The sequence below is a fragment of the Triticum dicoccoides genome, chromosome 2B (assembly GCF_002162155.2).
Source record: "Triticum dicoccoides isolate Atlit2015 ecotype Zavitan chromosome 2B, WEW_v2.0, whole genome shotgun sequence".
In the NCBI taxonomy this organism is placed as follows: Eukaryota; Viridiplantae; Streptophyta; class Magnoliopsida; order Poales; family Poaceae; genus Triticum; species Triticum dicoccoides.
In genome coordinates, this window is record NC_041383.1 from 762,632,726 (window position 1) to 762,640,577 (window position 7,852).

The window sequence follows — 7,852 nt, forward strand, 5'->3', positions numbered from 1 at the left end:
AATTATAAAAGATGTCTAAGATAGTATATTTATATGTGAAGTCTCTCTTGCTTCAATATTCTTTCATGAATTGTTCGAATGACCAATACAATGCTTGCTAACCTTCAATAAATTTACAACCTCTACTTCTTAGATGTGAAGTCATTACTCCCCATGGGATAAGCAAATGAGACATATATAATTTCAGATTTATGACATTCAACTCTTTCAACCATTTACTCATAGGATATAAGTGAAGCACACGAGTAAATGACAAACTACTCCAAAAAGATATAAGTGAAGATCAATGAGTAGCTAAATAATTATGTAACTATGTGAAGACTCTCTCTCATTAGAGAATTTCAGATCTTGGTATTGTATTCAAACAACGAGCAAAACAAAATAAAATGACATTGCAAGGATAGCACAACTCATGTGAAGAAGCAAAAACTTAGGCTCAACCGATACTAACCGATAGTTGTTGAAGAAGAAAAGGTGGGATGCCTACCGGGGCATCCCCAAGCTTAGATTCTTGAGACTTCTTGAAATATTATCTTGGGGTGCCTTGGGCATCCCCAATCTTGAACTTTTGTGTCTCCTTAATTCCTCTCATATCATGGTTTCTATATTTCTCAAAAGCTTCATCCACAACAAACTCAACAAGAACTCGTAAGATAGGTTAGTATAAACCAATGCAAAACCTTATCATTTTCTACTGTAAAAAATCACTAAAATTATTATTCAACATTGTATACTAAATGCCTCTACATATTAAATACTCCTATCCTCAAATAGAATCATTAAACAAGCAAACATATGCAAACAATGCAAACATAACAGCAATCTGCCAAAATAGTACAGTCTGTAAAGAATGCAAGATTCATCAATACTTCCCTAAATCCAAAAATTATTAGAAAAAAACTACGCTGTAGAATATTTATCAGAGCTCATTATGCAAAAAGTTTCAACATTATATCATTTTTGCAACAACGGTAAACTTTCTGTTTTCAAACAACAACATGTATACTAGCAAAATAAGCATGGTAAAGGCTATCCTTGACATTTTTATTGAAAATAAAGATGCAAAACATTATTATAAATAACAGCAAGCAAATAATAACAAAATAAAATGATGCTCCAAGCAAAACACATATCATGTGGTGAATAAAAATATAGCTCCAAGTAAAGTTACCGATAGACGAAGACGAAAGAGGGGATGCCATCCGGGGCATCCCCAAGCTTAGGCTCTTGGTTGTCCTTGAATATTACCTTGGGGTTCCTTGGGCATACCCAAGATTAGGCTCCTGCCACTCCTTATTCCATAGTCCATCGAATCTTTACCCAAAACTTGAAAACTCCACAACATAAAACTCAACAGAAAACTCATACGCTCCGTTAGTATAAGAAAATAAAACCGCCACTTAGGTATTGTAATGAACTCATTCTAAATTCATATTGGTGTAATATCTACTGTATTCCAACTTATCTATGGCTCATGCCCTCCGATACTACTCATAGATTTATCAAAATAAGCAAATAACACATAGAAAACAGAATCTGTCAAAAACAGAATAGTCTGTAGTAATATGTATCAAACGTATACTTCTGGAACTCCAAAAATCCTACCAAATTAGGAAGTCCTATGAAATTAGTGTACCAATCCAGAGCAAAAAGAATCAGATCATAAGCATGTTTATGTGAAGTAACAAAACTAATTTACTGGGTGAAAAAGTTTCTGATTCTCAGCAGGATCAACACAACTATCACTGTAAGCTATCCTAAAGGTCTTACTTGGCACTTTATTGAAAGAAAAGCTATAAAACATGATTACTACAGTAGCATAATCATGTGAACACACTAAAACATTAAGGATAAGTATTGGGTTGTCTCCCGACAAGCACTTTTCTTTAATCTCTTTCTAGCTAGGCATGATGATGACAATGATGCTCACATAAAAGATAAGAATTGAAACATAACGGGAGCATAATGAGGCATATGAATAGCACATTTAAGCCTAACCCACTTCCTATGCATATGGATTTTCTGAGAAAACAACTTATGGGAAAAATAATCAACTAGCATAGGAAGGTAACACAAGCATAGCTTCAAGACTTTAAGCACATAGAGAGGAAACTTGATATTATGGCAATTCCTACAGGCATATGTTCCTCCCTCGTAATAATTTTCAGTAGCATCATGAATGAATTCAACAATATAACCAGCACATAAAGCATTCTTTTCATGATCTACAAGCATAGAAAATTTACTACTCTCCACATAAGCAAATTTCTCCTGATGAATAGTAGTGGGAGCAAACTCAACAAAATAATTATCATGTGAGGAATAATCCAATTGAAAACTAAAATCATGATGACAAGTTTCATGGTTATCATTATTCTTAATAGCATACAAGTCATCACAATAATTATCATAGATAGCAACTTTGTTCTCATAATCAATTGGAACCTCTTCCAAAATAGTGGATTCATCACTAAATAAAGTCATGACCTCTCCAAATCCACTTTCATAAATATTATAAGATTCAACATCCTCCAAAATAGTGGGATCACTACTTCCTAAAGCTGACACTCTTCCAAACCCGCTTTCATCAATATAACCATCATAAATAGGAGGCATGCTATCATCATAATAAATTTGCACATCAAAACTTGGGGGACAAAAAATATCATCTTCATCAAACATAGCTTCCCCAAGCTTGTGGCTTTGCATATCATTAGCATCATGGATATTCAAGGAATTCATACTAACAACATTGCAATCATGCTCATCATACAAAGATTTAGTACCAAATATTTTATAGACTTCTTCTTCTAGCACTTGAGCACAATTTTCCTTTCCATCATTCTCATGAAAGATATTAAAAAGATGAAGCATATGAGACAAAGTCAAATCCATTTTTTTTGTAGTTTTCTTTTATAAAGTAAACTAGTGATAAAACAAGAAACAAAAAAAATAGATTGCAAGATCTAAAGATATACCTTCAAGCACTCACCTCCCCGGCAACGGTGCCAGAAAAGAGCTTGATGTCTACTACACAATCTTCTTCTTGTAGACGTTGTTGGGCCTCCAAGTGTAGAGGTTTGTAGGACAGTAGCAAATTTCCCTCAAGTGGATGACCTAAGGTTTATCAATCCGTGGGAGGCGTAGGATGAAGATGGTCTCTTTCAAACAACCCTGCAACCAAATAACAAAGAGTCTCTTGTGTCCCCAACACACCCAATACAATGGTAAATTGTATAGGTGCACTAGTTCGGTGAAGAGATGGTGATACAAGTGCAATATAGATAGTAGATATAGGTTTTTGTAATCTGAAAATATAAAAACAGCAAGGTAACTAATGGTAAAAGTGAGCGTAAACGGTATTGCAATGGTAGGAAACAAGGCATAGGGTTCATACTTTCACTAGTGCAAGTTCTCTCAACAATAATAACATAGATAGATCATATAACAATCCCTCAACATGCAACAAAGAGTCACTCCAAAGCCACTACACTACAAAAAAATACACTTCCATGATGATACGTGTTTGTCACAGTAGGTCGCGTTTTTTGTCATGCATGTATATCCATGACAAATTTATGACAGAATCAAGATAGTCATACATGTGCTGTCGTAGAAGTGTTCCATGACATTACCAAAATTATCATCACGGAAGTGTCCACTTCCATGACGATAAATCGCGCGTCACAAAAGTGCTTTCGTCAAGGGTGACCGACACGTGGCATCCACCGTAACGGAACGCCGTTAAGCTATCGGGTTGGGTTTTGGATCCGGTAACCCGTTAACAGCCCCGACCAATGGGGATTTTCCACGTGTAAAATCATCATTGGCTGGAGGAAACACGTGTCGGCTCACCGTTGGGACAGATGTCATCCACTCATTGGACAGAAGGCGCCTATGATACATCGACATGTGGCACGGCCCAACAGAGGCCCATTCCTGTGAAAAGGCCGGCCCGTTTGACTTGGTCAAAAGGTGGCGGGCCGGCCCATGGAAAGCCTGTTAACGGCCTGTTCGCATATAGCCCATTTACAGCCCGCTAACCCAAGGCCCGTTACGCCCTATCCGAATTAGGCCCAGTAGCGTCATCTGGGCCATCCAATATGATTCCAGCCCATTTTCACTTCTGGCCCATGTATGGCCCATGACGTCTTTCGGCCCATATGAGGCCCTATGTAACTCTTGGCCTATTAACGGCCCATGGTGAAACTGGCCCGCAATGAACAGTGTATCACTTTACACCCATTAACGGCCCGTGGTGAAACTGGCCCGTAATGAATAGTATATCACTTTATACCCATTAAGGGCCCGTTATTCAGTTGGGCCGTTTCCAGCAAATGTTATCTTTTGGCCTTCTCAGAGCCCATTTATTCTTGGGCTCATTTCTAGCATTCGTTTACTTACGGCCCGTTACTGTCATTTTCTGCTTGTGGGCCAAATTTAGCCCGTGGTTACATCGGCCCGTTTGTGGTCCGTTAATACGTTGGGCCGTTTTCATAGCATCATCAAATACGGCCTATTAACGATGGCCCGTTATGGTCATACGGCCCGTATAAGGCCCATAGATGATACGGCCCGTAGAAGGCCCATTGTTTCTATGGCCCGTAGAAGGCCCATTGTTTCTACGGCCCGTAGAAGGCCTACTGTTTCTACGGCCCGTAGAAGGCCCACTGTTTCTACGGCCCGTAGGAGGCCCAATGTCACTACAGTAAATATTAGCCCATGGTTATTGTGGCCTAGTTTTAAAAAGAACTGCTCTGCCTACAAGTAAACAAATAAACAAGACAACAAGGAAATAAATAAGCAAGCAACTTATGCTAGGCTATCACGGCTGTTACACATATTACATCCACTGGGCATCAAAGTTCGCCACCAGTGCAAATATAGGGAACAAAGCAGCATATCATATACACTGGTTGTCAAAGTTGGCGACCAGCGCAAATAAACGCCGCAGCAAAAAAAAATCCAGAACTGAAACCACTTCAGAAGATCTCAAGAAACAATATCCTGGGTACCCATAATGCTGGCAAGATGCTTAGCAAGCTTATTAACCTTCTCTTGTTTGGCGCTTAAATCCTCCAGCGCTTGCTGTTGCACCAGAAAATATGCATCTGAATTCTGCAGGGACTTCCTCAGTCCTTCAGCTTCCTGTCACAGCACATCTGATCGATATCTTTCAACTTGAAGTTGAGACTCAAGAAGACGAACTGATTCAGGCAGCGAGTTCGAAGAGCTTGTGCCAGCAGTAGAGGCCAGTAACTCGAACACTACATCAAGACTGGACTTTTGGGTTCCCTCACTGTCGTCAAGATAGTTTTTATCAGCTTTCTTGGAGACCAACAGGGATGTCTCACTATCTTGAACCTTATCTGCATTACTTCCTTTACCATTGGATAACGCAGTACTGTTCTCCAATATTTTGTCCACATTCTAAAAGAGAAACAAGCAGACACATCACATGTTTACCATGTTGTATATGAAACTCATTTTGGTAAATGAGTTCAGTAGTAAAGTGGACATGATAACAGCATGAAACAAACATATAACTATGTGCCATGCTCACTTTATGGTCTATATCATTCTAGTTTTTGTTGCCAAATCAAGATAGAGACACAGTTCAAATAATATTTGTTCAAGACAAAGCAGAATAGACAGAATATAAGTGTGGGTAACTATAGAGCAATAACAACACTTGTAATGCGCATGACATGAGAACATAACTGTTTATTCAATTGAAACTGAAATCAACATAGAGCAGGTTACAACAGCAAACCAGTTAAAGAAACAGGTTTAAAACATACCTGTTGCGCCATTGGAGTTTCAATTCCATCCTTCAAATTTGAAATAGTTGGTATGAGTAAATACAGTAATGCAAGAGCAAAGGAGTATGAACCATAGCTACAGAACCTAACCTGAGAACAAATCTTCTTCTCCTTTAAGCGTTGAGTTGGGATTCGGAGTGGTGGTCCTCGTGCTTTGGGCACTGCAGTTCCCTTACTAACCGCTCGTGTTTGGGTGCTTTGTGGTGGAGACGGTGCTGTGTCAACTGGAGCTGGGTTACTATCTGCCGGGGTTGGGGTTAGAAGGGGTGTAGCTAGTTCTCTGTCCAACTGGGTAGGGGTACAATCTGCGAGAGTCTGGGTTATGTGTGGTGGATCTGGTCCTTGGGCAAGTACAACCGTGGTTCTATCTGCATCAACTAGTAGCACTATCTTTTTTGAAGACCGTGTTGTTACTCCCTTAGATACTGCCATCACGCTCTCCAATTCAAATGGCTGATAAACAAGAAAACTAATTGAAATTATAGACATTGTATGATAGACATGTGCAATGGATAGTGGGGAATAAAAGAGGGCATGATAATTCATATTTATGTTGTCTAACCAAACATGATAGCATGACACAATTTCACATATATGATGGCCAACTAAACAGGATAGCATGACACAATTTCACATTATGATGGCTAACTAAAAAAGATGGAAAGACATAGTTCAAAATATGAGACTATGTAAACAGGATGACATGACATAACTATATAATGTGTTTATTAAATAGGTTGGCATGCCTTAATTCACATACATTCATGGATAGAATGCCATAATTCTAAATATGATGACTGTAAACACTAAACAGGATGAGATGATATAACTATATGATGTCTTTATTAAATGGGTTGCCATGCCATAATTCAGATAGATGATGTGTATGTACTATGTAAACATGATGGCATGATATAATTCAAATATATGATTTATATAGTAAGCAAGTAAGCAGATGGCAATCTATATATGATGTAAAAACTAAGCAATGCAAGACAACATGCATGACAGGGGTAATATAACCCTGCCAAGTTTGAGCATAGACCTCAGGGGGGGGGGAATATGACTGGTCATTAGTCTCTGAATCCTCCTTTGAGGAGCTCTCTGTAGCCAGCAAGATGTCTGCTTCAGCAGGTAGCATTGTCTGCTCTGAATACCTTGTTTTCACTCCAGATACTTCCATCACCGCTTCAAATGGCTGATGCACAGGAAGAGTAGTTGAATATACAAACGTTGACGACAAATGGAACACGTAATACAAAAAAATGATATCATGATATAATTCACATACATGATGATTGGCTAAACAGCATGACATTGCATAATTCACATATATAATGCCTTTGCAACAAGATATCATTGTATAATTCACATATATAATGTCTTGCAACAAGATGGCAATGCATAATTCACATATATGGTAATTAGACACTGAACAGGTGGCATTCACACAAAGCATGTCTAAACTAATCAAATGGCATAGCAATGCGAGACACCATATGCACGATATGAGCAACATAACCCTGCCAAGTTAGAGCATACACCTCGGGGGGAATAGGACTGGTCATCTGTCTCTGAATCCTCCTCTGAGGAGCTATCCGTAACCAACGAGATATGCGCTTCGTCAGATAGCATAGTCTGCTCAGAAGACCTTGTTTTCACTCCAGAATTTGCCATCACCGTGTCAAATGGCTGATGCACACGAAGAGCAGTTGAATGTACTAACATTGTTGAAAAATGTAATATGTAACGGAAAAAAAGGATGGCCTGATATAATTTACATATAAGATGACTGGCTAAGCAGGATGGCATTGCAAAATTCACATATATGATGCCTGGCTAAACAAGGTGGCGTTGCATAATTCACATAAACGATGAATAAACTAAACATATGGCATTCGCACAAAGGATGTCTAAACTAAGCAGATGACATATTTGATGTATAAAGTAAGCAATGCAAGACACCATATGCATGATATAACCAACATCAGCATGCCAAGTTAGAGCGAAGACCTCAGGGGGTAAATAGG